At 42.1% G+C, this 17,999-nt stretch overlaps 1 protein-coding gene across 4 annotated transcripts in view; it reads left to right on the top strand.

The window, feature by feature from the left end:
• The window catches only part of septin9b (septin 9b), a 93,896-nt gene that overhangs the window by 45,759 nt on the left and 30,138 nt on the right, over nt 1–17,999 (top strand). The window contains exon 1 of one of the 4 annotated variants that reach the window (XM_048173488.1): nt 8,790–8,936. The exons of the other annotated variants lie outside the window; for them this stretch is intronic. The gene's annotated coding sequence lies outside the window, so the exon portion shown is untranslated. Of the gene's footprint in view, nt 1–8,789; nt 8,937–17,999 lie in introns of those variants that run through there. 4 annotated transcript variants of the gene reach the window in all.

Below are 17,999 nucleotides of genomic sequence, written 5' to 3'. Positions count from 1 at the left end.
TAAGCACTGTAAAGAAATGGACCAGCGAAACAGAGTGGCCTCTAGAAGCCTGTTTCGACTGCACTGATTGGAGTATTTTTGAGGCTGCAGCCACTGATCTGGATGAGCTCACTGACACCGTGACATCCTACATCAGTTTCTGTGAGGACATGTGTGTTCCCACCAGGACTTATTTAACATATAACAACGACAAACCTTGGTTTACTGCAAAACTCAGACAGTTTGCCAGGCCAAAGAGGATGCCTACAGGAGCGGGGACAAAGTCTTGTACAAACAGGTGTAGCGATGTACAGTTATTAATCAATTTATGGATGAAATATGAATATCATAATTCAGAAAGCTTCATGACGTTCATATATCGACCCAACGGGGAATTAAACATATATGGTGAATTAACTACAACGAATTATAATCAATCACATATATGATTAGTTCTGGTTTAATAATTATGTGGAAAACCATCAGTTCGTCCACCGAAACGGAAAATTATCCACAGATTATCACGACAGAAATGTTATTCTCGGGCCGGGAGACTAACTTTCTATCATAGCCTCCAAATATAGAGCAAGGATATTAGAATCAGAACGTTAAAGTGACTCGGTTGTTGCTAAAATGAGCAAGTGAGCAAAAAGCATGGATATAATGAGTTTAATATACGAAACGGGTAATACACAGGTTATACGGCTAAATGGACACAAGTAAATACAAATACATACAAAGTAGAAGAAAAGGCAGAAACGAAAGAGATTATCAAAGCAGGTCAAATTGCAACAGTTCACCTGTAAGAGCCAGCAAGGAAACTCAGTATTTAAAATCGTAACAACGTTATACTTGCATAGGTTAGTCAGGGTGCTTGGAGTTTCGGAGCGCTCGGTTTGATAGTTGCTTCTTCTTCCGGAGGTTGTTTCGGCGAAGTTTCAAACGAAGGTTTAACTGTTGTAATATGACCGGAAAATAAAGAAGAGAGTCCGTCTTGACGGCAGGAACTCGTGCAGAAAAACTTGTGCCACCAAAAGACGCGTGTCATGGTGTTTTAAAGACAACAGACCAGAACGCCTTCTTGATAACGTCCTCCAATGCTAGCGTTGCGATTTGGCGGGTTTCCACATTCCTTTGTCCTGTCTCCCGAATAAATTTATGGTATGTTGAATCAGTGCATTTTCTTCATAGTATTATTAAACATTGAACGATGCATTTGGCAGAAATGTAACGTACATGAGTGAATAGCTCGGATTCACAGCTTTACGGAGAGATCAAACTCGACAGGTGTCTCTCGTCATATAAAGAAGATACACTTTACACTCTATTACTATCGTTTAACATGAAAACTAACCTACTACAGTCAATTCTACGATTCTACACTAGTAACACATACATGCAGCGAGCACTACAATGGCAGATACATTCATATTTGCAGGTATAATATTTGTGTATACAGTCTTTGTATGTGTGTGTGTGTCTGTGGGTGCGTGCGTGTATTTTCCTTTTTATGACCGTTTGGAATTCGGGCCTGTCTTTCGAAACCCGATCCGTGGCGTTCGCATCTCCTTTGAAGTCACAGAGGAGAGGTTTGGGACTTATCGAAATAGTCATAAAAAAAAAAAGTCTCGTGATCCATTAGTGTCTGCCGGGCCGGAATCGATGTAAGATTTACAAACCAAAGTTCCGTGAATTGAGGCTTAAACACAGTTTATGGTGGGACCTGCTCATCCTTGAGACTGTGCAGACCCTACACAGGCCAAATACACACTGAATAAGGAGATCAGTGTAGCAAAGAGAAGCTATGCTAAGAAGCTAGAACACCAGCTTTCAGCTACTGACCCAGCATCAGTGTGGAAGGGCCTGAAAACCATCACCAGCTACGAGACCCCATCCCCCAGCACTGTGGAGAACCAACATTTGGCCAACAAGCTTAATTCATTTTACTGCAGGTTTGAAAGACCTGGTCTCACACCCCACACCCACTCTGACCGGCTCACCACACAGCCATCAACACCCTCACCCCTCTCCCTTCGCCTCCTGCTTCTCAACCTGCACTTCAGATCAGTGAGAAGGATGTATGCAGAGTCTTCAGGAAACAAAAGATAAGGAAAGCCAAAGGCCCAGATGGTGTTTCACCAGCCTGTCTCAAAGCCTGTGCTGTCCAGCTGTCATCCATCTTCACACTGATCTTCAACAGATCACTGGAGCTGTCTGAAGTCCCCTCCTGCTTCAGATGCTCTACCATCATCCCTGTACCCAAGAAACCAAAAATCACAGGACTAAATGACTATAGACCTGTTGCTTTGACGTCTGTGGTCATTTGAGAGACTGGTGCTGGCCTACCTGAAGGACATCACTGGACCCCTGCTGGACCCCCTGCAGTTTGCTTATCGAGTAAACAGGTCTGTGGATGATGCAGTCAATATGGGACTGCATTACAGTATATCCTACAACATCTGGACAAACCAGGAACTTATGCAAGGTTCCTGTTTGTGGACTTCAGATTGGCTTTCAACACCATAATCCCGGATACCCTCCTGAATAAACTGACCCAGCTCTCTGTACCCACCTCCATCTGTCAGTGGATCACCAGCTTCCTGACAGACACGCAGCAGCTAGTGAGACTGGGAAAACTCACATCCAACACCCACACCATCAGCACTAGAGCTCCTCAGGGCTGTATTCTCTCCCCACTGCTCTTCTCCCTCTACACAAATGACTGCACCTCTAAAGACCCCTCTGTCAAGCTCATGAAGATCGCAGACAACACCACAGTCATCGGCCTTATCCGGGACAGAGACGAGTCTGCTTACAGACTGGAGGTTGAACAGCTGGCTGTCTGGTGCAGTCACAATAACCTGGAGCTGAACATGCTCAAAACAGTGGAGATGATAGTGGACTTTAGGAGAAACCCCCCTGCACTCCCCCCACTCAGCATCATGAACAGTGCTGTGTAGGCAGTCATTCAGGTTCCTGGGCGCCACCATCTCTCAGGACCTGAAGTGGGGCAATTACATTGACTCCACTGCGAAAAAGGCTCAGCAGAGACTGTACTTCCTTTGCCACCTCTCACCCTGGACACAACCTGTTTGCACTTCTGCCCTCAGGCAGACGTTACAGATCTCTGTGCACTAGAACATCTAGGCATAAGAAAATTTTTTTCCCCAATGCTATCTCCAGCTTAAACAACTAACATAGCAATTACCCCTGTTTTAGTAATCACTTTTAGTACTTGAGAGAGAGTAAAAATTAGTTATAATAATATAATATATATATATATATATATATATATATATATATATATATATATATATATATATATATATATTTCATCCTGCTGTATATACAGTACAAATCTGTATGTCTTCTGTTCCAGATGTATACCACATTAGTATTATTATTTATTTTATTTTACTTATTTATTATTATTTTCTTGTTTACTTATTTAAATGTTTCTGTTCTCATGTCATATGTATGTGTGTACCAAGACCAAGAGCTCCTGTAGAAAACCACAACAAATTCCTTGTGTGTTTGTGCACACCTGGTGAATAAAGCTCATTCTGATTCTGATTCTGAAACTTGGTATTGCCCTTAGGTTAGAGTGTTGCTTAGGTCTCTTGGTTGAGGCCTCCACACTTCAGGGCTGCCTAAACAGGAGTTCTGAATGTAAGGCTTTCTGTGAGCCTCCTTAGATACTTGCCTGAATATGAACTTTGTTAGGCTTCCTCATTTAAATTCATCCTGTTGAGGCCTCTGTTTTTGAGAAGCTCCAGTCTATGATCGTGTTGCTGGTGTGCACCATAGGGATGAAGACTACTTTGAGTCCTTTAACTTAGCTCAGCTGATGGGCACTCATTCCTCCAGCATGGCAGTGTGGGTATTCTGTTCCCCATAGCGACCCCTTGGGGACACAGTATAGAGTTCCCTTTCGAAAGAGAACGCCTCTGGTTATGCATGTAACTATGGTTCCCTGAAAATAGGGAACAAGATGCCGCGTCCCTTTGCCATGCTTTCAGTATTCCTGCAAACGTCTCCTTTCAGACAAGAAGTGGATGACGTTTTGCTGCCCTTCTATACTCTCGGTCACACCAGTGGTGACGTAATAGGCTGTCGCCTACCAATGTCAAGTTCATTATCATGTTTAGACTCATGCTTCAGACACCTGTCATGCCGGAGGCATTCCCCATAGCAACCCCTAGGGGACGCAGTGTCTCATTCCCTATTCTTAGGGAACCATGGTTATGCATAACCTGAGACATTCTTTTTATCTACAGCTTTTTTGAATACTATGTATTCGGACATACTACTCTGTTGGCGTAGTGTTTTTCGCATACCATATAGTTGAGAAGTATTCAATTTTGGACTCAGAGATACTGTACACAGCCTCAAAGAAAGTGAGGAAATCTGTAACAAACACACCCACTTGTACTCTGGAGTGTCCGGCTCAGAAACAAAAAGTTGGGTTCTGGTGGCTTTTATGTTGTTTTTGATAAAGTTGTGTGTTATGCTGACAGAGGACCCCTCTGTCTCTGAGAAGAGTTGAGCTGAGATGCGTCACTGGAAATATGACAGTCCTCTCTTGATAAAATTTCCGGAAACATGTGTTTACTTTATATGGTGGGAGGGAGGTCAGAGGTCACACAAGTTTCCCACCACAGTGCAAACCACTCAAATGACCGTGGGGCCTCTCTGACTTTATTCTCAGTCTGCCTCTTTTGTCTTATCATAGATATTCTATGTGCTTGATCGCCATCTGATTTCTCTCTCCCTCTTTATCTCAGATTTTTTTGTTCTTTTTTTTGTCCCAATATAATTCTTTAAACACTTTAGTCTTTTAATTTTATAAGAGGTTGTTCAGTGTAGCCTTAAATTATGATTGAGCTTTAGAAGAACGTATCATATCAACGAAGACCAACACTAATGTGGTGAGTGACATGTAGCAAGACATAATATCTCATGAAATCAAAAACCCTTCAAAAACCCTTCATGTTACTACCAGGTGTAAATAGTGTTCTGTCTCACCTAACCATTTAAGGGATTTTGGATTTGTTGATTTCATATATATTATACTTACAAGCAAACATTCTATTATATTCATCAACGCATCATAGAGTGGAGAACTGGCATATGCACTAATGTGCATATGTACAGTACCAGTAATTGTACTATTTTTTAAGTTAGAATGATAGACAGTAACATGACGATAAGGTGGAATGAATTTTGCTCTCTCTGAGCAGAGCCATCCATCCTCACAATACAAAAATTATTATAACAAGTAGGGGTGTTCAATAAAACCAGTATCTGTATCTATTTCTGTTACGATAACAAAATGATTTATTTTGTATAAAACTAAATTTGGTCAGTTTATTTTAACAGTCATTTTAAATTTAAGAATGATCTACTCATAGTTTCAATTTAGCAAGTAGGCTATGCCTATAATTATTATTTTACAACATTTATGTAAATATCTTCTAATTAAAACAATAATACTAAATGTTAATAACAAATAAAAGGAAAAGTTTTTTAATGAAGTACATAGGTGTCATTTGAAATGTCCCCACCTCTTTTTGAAAACCACTGGAAAAAAAAAGCTGCTGGAACCCATGTTCAACAAACAGAAAAGACATCTCCAATCCCTCATTCATCATTTAAATTCACTCTTTTGTTGTAATTTTAATTGTTTATCTGAAATATTGTGCCGTCACCTGGCTCAGCTGTTATTCAGCAAGCACAAATGAGTAATAGCATTTTTAATTTTTTTATCATTCGTTACAATTTGTTTATTCATTTTGAAGTCATTAAAATGTCTTTTTGATAAAGGTATTCGACTTCGGGCTAATACCCTAACATGGATCATCACATAGGGATATTATTTGAACCACAACCTCACCCCTTCCCCCGCAGTGGCCTGACTACATTGTATTTTTGCAGTGGACTCTGATGAAAAGCATTGATGTCTGTCTTTAAAGGAGAGAAAGAGAAATGATTTAGTCTGTGGGGGGTGCAAAACAACCTTTGACCTATCTTATGTTGCCTGTGTGTTCTGCATATTATGACCTCATGACTCACAGCTGTCAGCCTCAGGTTACAGAACAGCAGGGTTCATCCAGCTCTAGGGGTTTTCATTTTCTAGTGATGAACAACACTATTCATGAGAGATGTGATGTGGACCTGTGGATTGAGGAACTGTAAACATGTTAGAAGCAGTGCAGCAAATGACCACACAACTGGAATAAATTAACAAACTTGATTACAATACACTGTCTGTCTTTTACTATACCTCAGAGAAACAGGCTTTAAAAAAATTAACCAATTTTCCCAAGGTTGTTTTTCCATTTTTAAAGGGTTAGTTCACCCAAAAATGAAATTTCTGTCATTAAGTGCTCACCCTCTTGTCGTTCCAAACCTGTAAAACCTTTGTTCATCTTCGAAACACAAATTAAGATATTTTTGATGAAATCCAAGAGTTTTTATCCCCAATAGAAAGCAAATGAATTACCGTCATTCATGGCACATAAAAGTAGTAAAGACATAGTTAAAATAGCCAATGTGACTACAGTGGTTTCAACCTTAATGTTATGAAGCGTCGAGAATACTTTTTGTGCGCAAAAACAAAACAAAAATAATGACTTTATTCAACAAATTTGGCTCTGACCCAAATCTTGCTTACTCGAGGTATGCTGGTTCCAAAAACACATCCGGGAGTAAATTCAGCCAACCCAGAAATGGGTACTAAGAAAAAGCATGCCATTCTACTTCCTTCTTCTTCTTTTGTTTAATGGCGATTTACATAACCTACTTACTGTACATGGCCACTTATTTGGTGGTTGTGCAATCTTTTTGTTTAATCTTTTTTCACTTTATAATAGTGATTTTTAATATATATATATATATAAATACTTACCATTTTATTTTTTATCTCAACTCGCACAGGATATGGTATATCAACATGGGATAGGTACATCTATGTTGCCTTCAAAAATTGGTCAGATGAAGGATGTGTATTAGATGCGACACGATCATAGAATTCGGACATGCCTTCCTACCACTGTATGCTGCCTGTGAGGCAGTATTTTTCAGCTTTCAGACACAGCCATTGTGTGAGGATCTGCTGAGTAAAATTAAAGCATGCAAGCTTTGCATGTTTGGACACAGAGTGAATTAGTTCAGAAAACCAATCTTAAATGCTAGTAATCAATGTCTGACCGTGGATTATGGCTTCAATGAACCATTGAGACTCTTTAAGATGTTTGAAGGTGACAGCTTTACTATAACCACATATCATCCTCAAACTAAATGTCCTTGAGTTGTTTAGGACAGAAAAACACCAAGGGACAGGAAGGTATTAAACCCAAACCTTTTCCAGATAAGACAGAGCTGCAGTCTTAAATCTCTGAAGGCCTTAAGAATGAGTCATCCTCACTGCCTCGGTACTAAGAAAGCTGTGAAATCAATTCCATATGCTGTAATTATAAAGCGTGCCTTTCACTATCATATCTAATCGTGCGCAGCCCAGGCTTCCTCCTCTACACTTTCTATCTCTCTGTCTTTTTGTCTCTCTCTGACTGGTTTTTATTCATTTTGCTCTTGGGCAGTGATACACCTTAGTTTGCTTTCTGATAACTTCCTGTGGGGAAAACAACATAAACATTCATTCTAGAATAACAAACAATTCCAGTATAGAATCTCAGGAAGAGGCTGACTATGTGTGAAGAGCAACAACCGGCCAGTAATATTTGGATGTTTATGGTGGTTATCATTAACAGGAAGTTATGTTGTCAAACCTCTAAGGACCAATCTTGTATGTATATGCGTAATTAAGATAAGCAGAAAAACCCCACAGGAAGTCTCTCTCCCACTCTCTCTCTTTCTCTCTCTCTCTCTCTCTCTCTGTCTTTCTCTGGTCAAGAGTTCCTGAGTAACATAATGTAGCTGTTCTCAGATGTATTTAGGATTACACACTAATGCATCTCTGACAGACTACTTCCTGTACCCTAAAATCATTGTCTAGCCTCTCATTATTCTCAGTGTCTTAAGAGTTGTTTTGACGGCATTGCCCTCTCAAAAGGCTGAAATAAACGTTGAACATGTGACTGTCGTATCATTACAATCACAGTGTAGAATGCAGTTGTAGGATGTGGTTACTCTGACACAGGAAACTGCATTAGTTTGTCTCATAAGAATTGTTTCAAATGAAGCTTCAGAATAAGTAATGATAATATATTTTTTTTAGTTTAAAACCCATATTTTGAGAACTAATTTTATTATTGGAGGAACATACCAGTAGTTTGAGCCAAAATATAAATATGTTAATATACATTTGTTTTAATATAATATGACATTTTATTAAATTCATTCATTAAAAAAGGTAGCCTATTTTTCAGAATTCTAAACAAAACTGATACACTTACAATTATATGCTACTTATAATACAAATTAGGATTTATTATTTTAGTGAGAATAATTTAAGGGATTTATGGCACATTGCTTGTGATTGTGTTCGCTGGCTATAATTTAATGGATGCATGGAGAGACACACAAATGTTTGTTTTTATATCATGGTGGGGACTTTTTTGTGACTTCCATTGTTTTTATACTGAGCTATTGGATTTTCTACTTACTCTACCTTATACCTAACCCTCAAAAATATATCGGACATTATTTTATTTAGCCGTTATGCTTCCCTCACACTGTACAGTAAATAAAAGTTTTACTATTTTCTTGGAGACATTTTGTCCCCAAAATGTAGGCAAAATCTGAGCCACACACACCATGACAGATTATACTATAGCCTGTATGAATGGGTGATGAGTGCTGCTTGGCTGCTTTGTGGTCACATGACTCTAGAGTGGGCGTGGCTGTGAGTCCAGCTGGTGTTGCAGGCTGACTCAGGCACAGAGAAAGAGGGACAGAAAGAGAGATAAAGAAAGACAGCAAGAGCTACTAAACGAAGGGTGAGTCACAATCTGCTCTCCATGATTTCTTTTATTAAAACAGACTTTCTCTGCGTGAGTTTTACATCTCTTTCCATAGTCTCATTCAGAGAGGCTGTAATGCTTTTACAGAGCTACAGAGTGGGTGCGCGTGCGCGTGTGTGTGTTGCTGTTTGCACAAGTTTCCCAGGTGTCCTCACTGTGTTCTTGCCAGTGAGGAAAGGAAGCAAGTGAGAGAGAAAGTGAAGAGGAGATTTTTGGCTAGTTTTAGTGGGGTTTTGTACTGTGTTTTAAGACCTCTTTTTCTCTTATTTGTCTGTGCATTAAAACAGATAAGCTCAGTGAACCCCTCCTTTACTTTTCTTCCACCCCCTCTCTTTCTCTCCTCCTCCTGGCCCTCTCCTTTCTTTGTGTGGGGTGTGTGTCATCACCAGTGTTGGGGGTAATGCATTACAAGTAACATGAGTTACGTAATCAGATGACTTTTTTCAAGTAACTAGTAAAGTAATGCATTACTTTTAAATTTATACATTTTTCAAACAAGTTACATTGTTTTCCCATTGATTGACTGACACCTCTCCTGTCCCCATGTTGAGAGAAATCAGGTGCAGAGTTATTGTGTATGCTGTGTGAACATGATGGTTATTATAGTTCTAAACTAAATGTGAGCATGCATTTACTCATCTTATTTGCATAAAAACAAATTCGGTATTCCTCAAAATGAATAAAACAGTAAAATGCAAACTCAGAATATTACACAAACCTGTAATAATTAAATGTTAAATATCACAAATATTCTTTATGTAATCTCACTTTATTAACCAGTGTATTTGCTTATAAGGTATTACCTTAAATTATCCAATTCAACCATACCAGTAAGCAAAAATTACTTTTAGATAAACATCACATTTGTTTCTTTTTTCCTTTTCTTTTTTTTATTTATTGCTGATGTAAGAGTGTTTAACTTTCTTCTACTGCATCCTATTCTTCTGCAATCCAGAAGGGCAGCACAGCTGAAAGGTTTGTTTGAGCTGCACCTTTTACTGTACAGCAGTGAATTTGCATTTCCTTCAGCCTGAGGCTTCTTCATATTCTTTACATTTGCCAAAAGTAGAACTTTTATTTGTTATTATTATAATTATTAAAAAACAAGCAAGCAAGCTCAGCTCAGGTACGCAAATGTTACTTTCCAGAAAAAGTAATGCAAATCACGCAATGTTACTTTTTTAGCGAGTAAAGCAACATTAGCTGAGTTTCCATCCAAACGTGAAGTGAATCTTTTCAAAGTTCGCAAAAAAAAGTGAATTAGGTCCATTTTCATCAAGTTGTTCGAGCGGATGAAGGTGGTATTGGCAACCTAGTAACCAACAATAAATAAAACACCATCAGCAGAAACAGCCAATAAACCCCACGTTAATGATCGCTATGTCAGTATTTATTCAGCAAATGCATTTCCATCTCCCATTATTTGCATTAACTCTTTTTTGCACAAGTCAAAAAGAACCTCATGCGGGTTTCTGATGTGATACTTCAAAATGCGCATGAAAACATGGTGATGGCAACATAGCTATAGTAATGCTTTTATACTAAATGTAGCTTTCCCCAACACTGGTAATCACTGCTCTCAGTTTTTACCATCAGGCATTTTGATAATCAGATTTAATTAGTTTACATCCAGCATCCTACATGTTTAAACTTGTCTGTCATAGCTGTAAACATGCTCTATTTATTATAAATATCCAATCACCAATTATTTTTAATGGCTTCCTATGTTAATTCTGTTATTTTTGTGTTGCATGACAATATAGTTCCTGCTGTTTAATTGTAAAAGTAAATGGACCTTTTTGTAATCAACACAGATCTGTTCTGTTCCTCTGTTTAACTTCTCATTCCATTTGTCAGTAAGTGTCAGATTACTTCCAGTCATTTTCTTACAGTAACAGCAGTTAGTAATTTATCTAGCACACTGATCTTTCAGTTAAGTTTGAGCTTGGTTATAAACCAATTACAAATACTTGTCATCTTCAGTACATCAACAAGGTAATATGATACTTGTTCAGCCGAGTTCCTTTTTCAGATAAAATACCACTTCCTCATATATCGACCCAATTGTTTCACAGCAAATCCTTCCACATCTGTAGAACAGCTGCCATTCAACTTTTTTATGATATATTATTCCCCTACAGCTGTTTTCTTTCTTTTTCGAAGCTCTAACCCATTTTTTAACATCATGTACATGCATCCAAATTCAACACATTCGTCAAATGTTTTTTTTAAAAAAAGCTTAGATGAGTTATTGGCCATTTGTGGGTTAACTTTATTAAGCACTGTAATTACTTTATAAGGTGCATTTACATGGGTTAAATTTCAGTGTAAGAATAATTGGATCTGTTTAAAATGGTGTGAAGATTAAGGACAATTTGTTGTTGAACACTGGTGTTGATTATTACATCTGTGATATAGTGTGCATGTGGAAAATGAGAAAGCTTGTTACCACCATACCATATCACAATCTTATGCCTAAGATTGACCGTCCATTTTATTAATGTTTAACATCTTAAAATGTGTAAAGCCTCAACATTTATGTTCAGTTTCCTATTTTATTCTTCACAATAGTGGTAGACTGATATAAATTGGTCAGGCTGATTCAGTATTTGCCTATTTTTTGATTATCAGCTTTTAGATGATAACCGGGCTTGACAAATGAATAGAAGAGGTAGCTTTTACTTATGTAAATTCCAAGGTCTACTAACAATGTATATAACATTGTAACACACACACACACACACATATATATATGTTACAATGTATATATATTATATACAACTATGTATATAATATATATACACAGTTATAAGAAAAAGTATGTGGACCACTTGCAGAAAATGTGAAAAATGTTAACAAAATAAGAGAGATCATACAAAATGCATGTTATTTTTTGTTTAGTACTGTCCTGAGTAAGATATTTTACATAAAAGATGTTTACATGTAGTCCACAAGGAAAAAAAAAAAGATGAATTTATTCAAATGGCCCCATTCGAAAGTATGTGAACCATTGGTTCTGTGTGGTAACATGGATGATCTATGACTGTTTTTTTGTTTTGTGATGGTTGTTCCCTTGTTTGTTCTGAGCAGTTAAACTCTGTTCTCTGTTCTTCAGATAAATCCTCCAGGTCTTGCAGATTGTTCAGTTTAAGCATTTTTTGCATATTTGAACCCTTTCCAGCAGTGACTGTATGATTTTGAGATCCATCTTTTCACACTGAGGACAACTGAGGGACTCAAACACAACTGTTAAAAAAGGTTCAAACATTCACTGATGCTACAGAAGGAAACACGATGCATTAAGAGTCGGGGGGTGAAAACTTTTGAACAGGTTGAAGATATCCAATTTTTTCTTATTTTATTGAAATGTCATTGCTTTTCATTTAGTACTGCCCTCTGGAAGCAACAGAAGATACTTGCATGTTTCCCGGAAGAAAAAATAAGTACAATTTACCTTGATATTCAAATTCAAAAGTTTTCACCCCCCGACTCTTAATGCATCGTGTTTCCTTCTGGAACATCAGTGAATGTTTGAACCTTTTTTAAAAGTTGTGTTTGAGTCCCTCAGTTGTCCTCAGTGTGATAAAATGGATCTGAAAATCATACAGTCACTGCTGGAAAGGGTTCAAATATGCAAAAAACTGAAGAATCTGCAGGACCTGGAGGATTTTTATGAAGAACAGAGCTCAGTTTAACTGCTCAGAACAAACAAGGGTTTCATGAACAACCATCACAAAACAAAACAAAACAAAACAAAACAAAACAAAACAAAACAAAAAACAGTCATAGATCATCCAGGTAACCACACACAGTATTAATGGTGCCATCGAATTGAAAATTGTATTTACCTCGGCATAGTTGAATAACAAGAGTTCAGTACATGGAAATGACATACAGTGAGTCTCAAACTCCATTGTTTCCTCCTTCTTATATAAATCTCATTTGTTTAAAAGACCTCTGAAGAACAGGCGAATCTCAACAAAACACCGACTGTTACATAACAGTCGGGATCATTAATATGTACGCCCCCAATATTTGCATATGCCAGCCCATGATCGAGGCATTACACAAGGGCGGCCAGTATTAACGTCTGGATCTGTGCACAGCTGAATCATCAGACTAGGTAAGCAAGCAAGGTGTCACGGGTGCACAAGGACAAGATGTAAAAGATCCAAGTGCAGCATAAGTATTTATTGGGGAGTCCAGAAACATAAATCCAAGGCAGGCAAGAGGTCAAAATCCAGGTAATCAGTCCACAAAACAACAAGCCAGAGATATAAAACAGTGCACGTAACAAATACAACAAACCACAACTGAGGACAGAAACAACTGAGATTAAATAGACAGACACTAATGATGAAACACAAAACAGCTGAGTGCAATGAGTGTAATAATGAGTCCAGGGGTGAATATGGGAATTGTAGTCCAAGGGGTGAAAACAAGAGTCCAAGATGGAGTGCCCTCTAGTGGCTGATGGGCACTCTCACAGGTGATCGTGACATTACCCCCCCTCAAAGGAGCGGCTACCAGACGCTCCACCAGAAAACAAACAAAAACACAAAAAACTCAGGAGGGAGGTGGACAGGAGGAGGATCAGGGGGAGGGATGGTGGGCCAGATCCAGGGTGCCCAACTGATAGCCAGGGCGGTGCTGGAGGAACTGACCAGGCTGGTTCCAGTGGTTCTGGAGTCCTGGCTGATTGCCAGGGTGGCGCTGGAGGAACTGACCAAGCTGGTTCCAGCGGGTCTGGAATCCTGGCTGATTGCCAGGGTGGTGCCGGAGGAACTGACCAGGCTGGTTCCAACGGTTCAGACGGCCTGGGCAGTGGCGGCAGGGCAGAAAGCCTGGGCGGCGGCGGCGGCAGGGCAGAAGGCTTGGATGATGGCGGCAGGACAGAAGATCTGGGCGGTGGCGACAGGGCTGGCCAAGGGTGCTTCGTGGCCGTATCAGGGAGAACGAGCAGCTCGGTGACGGCCTCCGTGGCCGTATCAGGGAGAGCGGACAGCTCGGTGACGGCCTCCGTGGCCGTATCAGGGAGAGCGGAGGACTCAGGGACGGCAGCGGGCTCAGACTGGAACTGCTCTGGGACGGCAACGTGTTCGGACTGGATCTGCTCAGGGACGGCAACGTGTTCAGGCTGGGGCTGCTCTGGGACGGCAGCGTGCTCAGGCTGGGGCTGCTCTGGGACGGCAGCGTGCTCAGGCTGGGGCTGCTCTGGGACGGCAGCGTGCTCCGGCTGCTCTGGCGACGCCGGCAGGGCAAGGCGCTTCGTTGGCGCCGGCAGGGCAAGGCGCTTCGTTGGCGCCGGCAGGGCAAGGCGCTTCGTTGGCGCCGGCAGGGCAAGGCGCTTCGTTGGCGCCGGCAGGGCAAGGCGCTTCGTTGGCGCCGGCAGGGCAAGGCGCTTCGTTGGCGCCGGCAGGGCAAGGCGCTTCGTTGGCGCCGGCAGGGCAAGGCGCTTCGTTGGCGCCGGCAGGGCAAGGCGCTTCGTTGGCGCCGGCAGGGCAAGGCGCTTCGTTGGCGCCGGCAGGGCAAGGCGCTTCGTTGGCGCCGGCAGGGCAAGGCGCTTCGTTGGCGCCGGCAGGGCAAGGCGCTTCGTTGGCGCCGGCAGGGCAAGGCGCTTCGTTGGCGCCGGCAGGGCAAGGCGCTTCGTTGGCGCCGGCAGGGCAAGGCGCTTGGAGAACCCACAGACAACCTCTAGAGTGGTCTCCAGGCCTTGTCGGACGGAGGAAGCCCTTTTCCTCCTCCTCCTCCGCTTATGAGGGTGAGGCGGTGGCTCACCCAACAAGGATTCACTGGCTGGAGCGGACTCACTGGCTGGAGCGGACTCACTGGCTGGAGCGGGCTCTGTAGTGGACTCACTGGCTGGAGCGGGCTCACTGGCTGGAGCGGGCTCTGTAGTGGACTCACTGGCTGGAGCGGGCTCACTGGCTGGAGCGGGCTCACTGGCTGGAGCGGACTCACTGGCTGGAGCGGACTCACTGGCTGGAGCGGGCTCTGTAGCGGACTCACTGGCTGGAGCGGGCTCTGTAGCGGACTCACTGGCTGGAGCGGGCTCTGTAGCGGACTCACTGGCTGGAGCGGGCTCTGTAGCGGACTCACTGGCTGGAGCGGGCTCTGTAGCGGACTCACTGGCTGGAGCGGGCTCTGTAGCGGACTCACTGGCTGGAGCGGGCTCTGTAGCGGACTCACTGGCTGGAGCGGGCTCTGTAGCGGACTCACTGGCTGGAGCGGGCTCTGTAGCGGACTCACTGGCTGGAGCGGGCTCTGTAGCGGACTCACTGGCTGGAGCGGGCTCTGTAGCGGACTCACTGGCTGGAGCGGGCTCTGTAGCGGACTCACTGGCTGGAGCGGGCTCTGTAGCGGACTCACTGGCTGGAGCGGGCTCTGTAGCGGACTCACTGGCTGGAGCGGGCTCTGTAGCGGACTCACTGGCTGGAGCGGGCTCTGTAGCGGACTCACTGGCTGGAGCGGGCTCTGTAGCGTACTCACTGGCTGGAGCGGGCTCTGTAGCGGACTCACTGGCTGGAGCGGGCTCTGTAGCGGACTCACTGGCTGGAGCGGGCTCTGTAGCGGACTCACTGGCTGGAGCGGGCTCTGGAGCGGACTCACTGGCTGGAGCGGACTCTGGAGCGGACTCACTGGCTGGAGCGGACTCACTGGCTGGAGCGGACCCACTGGCTGGAGCGGACTCACTGGCTGGAGCGGGCTCACTGGCTGGAGCGGGCTCACTGGCTGGAGCGGGCTCACTGGCTGGAGCTGACTCCAGGCCTTGAAGGATGGAAGAAGCCTTCTTCCTTCTCCTCCTCCTCCTCCCTTTACCGGGGTGAAGCTGAGGCTCAGTGCCCACCTCCTCTGAAGACTCTGGAGTGGACTCACAGGCGGGAACGGACTCACTGACTGGTAGATTAGGTGAGGTTCTCCTACCCCGATCCTCGAGGTAGAAAACGAAACCCCAAAAATCCAGGGTCCGGAGCCCCTCCAACTCCCACTGAGACAGAGGGTTGTCGAGGCATCCATTAAAAATCCCTTTTAACGCCTCATCATTATACCGCAGTCCTCTTGAAAATGTCCAGAAAAATTGGGCAAAACACCCTACCTCACTCCCCTCCTGTCGCAGCGCCAATACTGCCCGAACCAGAGCCATCCGCTCTCCAATGGAGGCTGGGGAACTAATCCGAATACTCATGCTGCTGGATCCTTTGTGTGGTGGTTTGTTCTGTCACGGGTGCACAAGGACAAGATGTAAAAGATCCAAGTGCAGCATAAGTATTTATTGGGGAGTCCAGAAACATAAATCCAAGGCAGGCAAGAGGTCAAAATCCAGGTAATCAGTCCACAAAACAACAAGCCAGAGATATAAAACAGTGCACGTAACAAATACAACAAACCACAACTGAGGACAGAAACAACTGAGATTAAATAGACAGACACTAATGATGAAACACAAAACAGCTGAGTGCAATGAGTGTAATAATGAGTCCAGGGGTGAATATGGGAATTGTAGTCCAAGGGGTGAAAACAAGAGTCCAAGATGGAGTGCCCTCTAGTGGCTGATGGGCACTCTCACAGGTGATCGTGACACAAGGACAACAGCGAAAAATGGCAGATGGAGCGATAATAACTGACATGATCCATGATAACATGATATTTTTAGTAATATTTGTAAATTGTCTTTCTAAATGTTTCGTTAGCATGTTGCTAATGTACTGTTAAATGTGGTTAAAGTTACCATCGTTTCTTACTGTATTCACGGAGACAAAAGCCGTCGCTATTTTCATTATTAAACACTTGCAGTCTGTATAATTCATAAACACAACTTCATTCTTTATAATCTCTCCAACAGTGTAGCATTAGCCGTTAGCCATGGAGCACTATCAAACTCATTCAGAATCAAATGTAAACATCCAAATAAATACCATACTTACACGATTAGACATGCTGCATGATGAACACTTTGTAAAGATCCATTTTAAGGGTTATATTAGCTGTGTGAACTTTGTTTATGCAATGATGGAGTCGAGAGCTCGGGAGGGGGCGGAGAGCGCAAACAATTAAAGGGGCCGCTGCATGAATCGGCGCATTTCTAATTATGCCTCAAAATAGGCAGTTAAAAAAATTAATTAAAAAAAATCTGTGGGGTATTTTGAGCTGCAACTTCACAGACACATTCAGGGGACACCTTAGACTTATATTACATCTTGTAAAAAAACGTTCGATGGCACCTTTAAGAACCAATGGTTCACATACTTTTGAATGGGGCCATTTGAATAAATTCAGCTTTTTTTTTTTTTCTTGTGGACTATATGTAAACATCTTTTATAAAATATATTTTGTAAAATATCTTACTCAGGACAGTATTAAACAAAAAATAACATCCATTTTGTATAATCTCTCTATGTTCATTTTAGCAATTGTGCAGGTATATTTCAGTCATGATATTATATTGGCCTTTTTTACCACCTTGATCTCTAGAATTGGCATCAGCCATTAAAAAAACACAATGGGTTAGATTTATAGCATCTTGTTAGTGGCGTTAACAGCAAACTATACAATTCTGAAGGCTTTGATGTAATTATAAATATTTCGATTGACAAAGTCAAAGACAAAGTTTTTCCTTTTCTAGTTGGTTCTCTGTAGAAAACTATATTTTAACACCCTTCGTCACCATCTGCTTGTGGCATGTAATGGCAAAGGTTGAATTCTCAAGGGACGAGCAGAATGAAAGATGAGTCCTCCAGTAGCATTCTTCATGCTGAGCACCAGAGTTCAGTCTACAGATAAAAGGAGCTGTGAGGTAAACTAGCTGTACGCAGCTCAAAACAGTTGAAAAAAAGAACATCCTGAATACATGCCTCTTGGTTTGGTCTGTGGATTATCTTATCCGGGGCCTGACATGGTTGTGCATTGGCAGCTTTGATAGTGTTTGATGCATGCTGTCAAAGGAGTCTCAATTTACATCATGAGATGCAAATGAAAGTCAACACACATATACATTGGATTACAGTACACTTCTGGGTTTTTCAGGTGCCCTGGAAAGAA

Source organism: Megalobrama amblycephala, linkage group LG21, assembly GCF_018812025.1.
Source record: "Megalobrama amblycephala isolate DHTTF-2021 linkage group LG21, ASM1881202v1, whole genome shotgun sequence".
Taxonomy (NCBI): domain Eukaryota; kingdom Metazoa; phylum Chordata; class Actinopteri; order Cypriniformes; family Xenocyprididae; genus Megalobrama; species Megalobrama amblycephala.
This window is presented reverse-complemented; position numbering and strand designations above follow the sequence as displayed.